Source organism: Fistularia commersonii, chromosome 3 (genome assembly GCF_037954325.1).
Source record: "Fistularia commersonii isolate RoL2024-O1a breed Wild chromosome 3, RoL_Fcom_v1.0, whole genome shotgun sequence".
NCBI classification, from domain to species: Eukaryota; Metazoa; Chordata; class Actinopteri; order Syngnathiformes; family Fistulariidae; genus Fistularia; species Fistularia commersonii.
The window spans coordinates 15,332,076-15,335,829 of NC_141286.1; positions in this window are offsets into that span (position 1 = coordinate 15,332,076).

The following is a 3,754-nucleotide window of genomic DNA, read 5'->3' on the forward strand; positions in this document are numbered from 1 at the left end:
AGATCCTCTAAACATTCTATTAAACATGCTGCTGTCACTAGAGCTTATTATTTATGGTCCATGTTCACCTTGAGGCAGGTGCTGTATTTTAACATCAAAAGTAATATTTCAGCCATAGGTGTTAAATACTTTCATTATTTCTTAAAGAAAAAGAAAAGAAGGAATGCTTTTTGATTCTGTTTTTCTAAAAATTTCTAGCTAATAATCATTTCCTGATTTCTGCATAATGTGAGTGATTTCAAAATTCAAAAGTAAGTAAAGTTATGACTGAATAACCAGGTATAGAATAATTTGTGGATCTTCCATTCTTGTTCTAAATTTATTCATCTTTTATAGCAGCTGGCTTATTTTGAGATCATTCCTCATGTGTTTAAGGTCACTTCTTTCTGATTTTTAAGTGATAATTCCTCTTCTTTCGACTTTTCCCTTCAGGGGTCGCCACAGCGAATCAACTTTCTCCATCTAACCCTATTCTCTGTATCCTCCTCTCTCATACCAACTACGTTCATATCCTCTCTCACTACATCCAGAAATCTTCTCTTTGGTCTTCCTCGAGACCTCTTGCCTGTCAGCTCCAATTCCAGCATCCGTCTACCAATGTATTCTCAATCCCTCCTTTGTACATGACCACACCATCTCAGTCTGGCTTCTCTGACCCTCTCTCCAAAACATCTAACATGTCCTGTTCCTCTGAATGGAGGATAGGACCCTCTTGCCAGAACTTCACTCCACTCAGGAGCAGAGGATTGGAAATAGGCCGAGGATTGACAGCGGCGATGCATGAATCAGTGGCAGCATAAAGAGCTGCCACCCTTGCATTGAGGATTACGGTGCAGAAACCCTATCCTAGAGGACTACAGTGACGGCAACCTTTTTCTAGAGGATGCCAGGAACAGACCCCTCAGAGAGGATGTTGATCACAGGGTCATTCATCATCCTTGGCAGTAGACATGACCATGGCTGGGAACATGTCATCAGCCTTGGAGGCTCAAGTTACTGTCCAGTGACATACCTCAATCAGGTGCAGATGATGGCACAGTTCAACAATTGGTCCCCGGAGGAAACAGCCCCCCAGGTTGCTCCATCCCTGGAGGGTAAGGCCTGACAAATCCTTTCCGACCTCCAGCCTCAGGAATGTTCTTTTTTCCAGGCCATAGAAAGGGCCCTGAACCAACGGTTTGGTTGCTGACTCCTCTCTGGAGATGCTAGGAACCAGCTCTCCACCCATCAGAGATGAATGGGGGATAACTTGGGGCCTCATGCAGAAGATCGCTGGACTTATGCCCGCCAAGGATACCTGACCTTTGATGCTACTGGACAGGATGAGCTGGCCCTCCTTGCTTTAGTTCGGGGCTTCAACCTCCCCGCCTTAAAGAGCATATCAGTTTACATACTCCCAAGACCTTGGCGGACGCTCTCGGGGAAACAGAAAGAGTGGAACAGATATTGGGGGATAGAGAATTCCATACTGGGATGGGCAGTGGAAGACCAACTACATGTTGGTTGGAAGGTTAAACGAATGAGGATGAAGGCGCAAACCGCCAGGCCCCAAGGGGAACTTTATGACCCTCACAACAGAGAGTGAAGGTGGCTGATCAATGGCTAACAGAGGAGTATTTTCTGTGCGGGGAGCCAGGCCATGTGGCATGCTGCTGTCCGACGCCAGTACCAAGGAGCCATCATCCACCGAGACTAGACAGGTGGTCGATGATTTGTACTGCTGGAGCTGTGGGGGGTTGGGCATGGGTCAGAAATGCTAGATTACATTTCGGGGTCCAGCTGGTTCAGCCCCCTTGACCTCAGAAGTGGCTACTAGCAAGTGGAGTTAGTGCCAGAGACGCTAACCCCAAGGTGTCCCTTTCCATTGGCCAAGGACTGTGGCAGGTCAGGGTGATGCCCTTTGGTCTTCGCAACGCACCAGCCACCTTTGAGCGACTCATGGGGAGGGTTATGAGCAATATCTCTGGAACTCCACTCTGCAGAGTTACAGAGGGCCTTGGACAACCTTAAAGACGTTTTACTTGCCGTTCCCCGGGCCGGCTTCCGCCTCAACACGAAAAAGTGCAACCTATTCCAGTGAGAGACATCTTTTTTGGGACACGTGGAGAGTGCAGCTGGAGTAACCGCTGACCCAGCAAAGATAGTAGCCGTGAGGTACTGGACTTTCCCCCAAAGTGTTGGCGAGTTGTGGAGCTTCTTGGGCCTGGCCTCCCTCTACTGTCATTTTGTTAAGGATTTTGCTACCATTGCTACCATTGATGACCCCCTGCATGGGGGTCATTGCTGACGCCTCACCCCACTGCTGAGTCCTCCCCTTAAGGGGGAGAAATGCCTTCCCCACTAAGTGCACCCCCGCGGCACTTTTGTTTGGGAGGGAACTACACATGCATGTGGACTTGGTTTTGGGCCTCCAACTGAACCTGAAGTGGAGGGCAAACCTGGCTTGGATTACCTGTATCATCTCCAAGAACAACGCAAGGGGGTGCATGAGTTAACCGGGCAAGCCCTCACACGGGGTCCAAATACAAACAGGTTTATGACATCCACTGTTTTGGAGAGGATTTCACTCCTTGGGTTCAGGGTCTGCAACCCCATGAGGAAAAAGGACCTATCTCCTAAGCTGATGAGCCACTGGGTTCGGCCTTTTACTGTTTTAAAAAAAACTGTCAGATGTTGTAGGGGTGAGACTAATGCAAAGGAGTCACATGATGGTCTTGCACAGAGACAGACATGGCCTGGACCAACCCCTATTCTAACCAGAGGGTGAGACTGGATACAGGCCACCAGAGATAATCTCCCCTTCCCGGCCTGCTCAGGAGGGACCTAGTCGACCTCACCGACCCTGTAGGACTCAAACCCACTTTAAGGACTTTGTAATAAACACTAAGGTTGCTGAGGACAGCTAACCTGCTTGATGGGGGCTATGTAGCTTGGGCCAGGGTGACTGGCCAGTGGAACCCCACAATCCTTTGTGAGTGATGATGGTGACAATTGGGAGCTTCTCATGGTTCTGTGTCAGAAAACTCCATTGTGGAATAGCTGTACAATGTTATGGTTGATGTGTGACACTCACCTGCACGTACCAATGACAACTAACGGGTTGTACCCTCAGTTGAACTGTTAGCGCTGAGAGAGAGACCCCCCCCCCCCCCCCCCCCCCCAGATTGCTAAGGTTGCTGAGCCCCATGCTCGCTACAATATGTACGTTTTTCAATCTAAAAATATATAATCAGGCTACACGTCCCAAGAAGTGGCTGCAGACCCACTTCTGTCCAGCAGATGGCGCCAGAAGACCCCGTCTTAGGGGAGCCATGCCACGCCGCGGCGCTTGCTCAGTGCGTCCCCCTTGTGTTGCCACCGCCAGCTGAGATTGACTGGGTCTGCCAGTGTGCGATTGCGTGGATGTGTGTGTGTGTGAGTGTGTGTGTGTACTGCTTCATGTTTAACCTATGGATTGACGGAGCTACGCTATTGTTGTCCGCCCCTGTTTTCGCGCCGGAGAAGGATGCCCGGAGCGACCGGAGCTGCGCCGCTACACGGATAGCAACGGAATCCCACCGAAAACGGTAATCACACCGTCCTTCAACCCCCACTCCACGGATTATTCCGCGTCCGTGGTTTATTATTCTCACTGGAAGAAAGGAATATCACGCGAGCACTCGGAGCTTCTCTATCACGGCTCACTCTACCGGAGGAGACGGGTTTGTTTGCTCCGGCTCTACCCGGTGCAGCGTCCGGACCCCGGACCCGCATC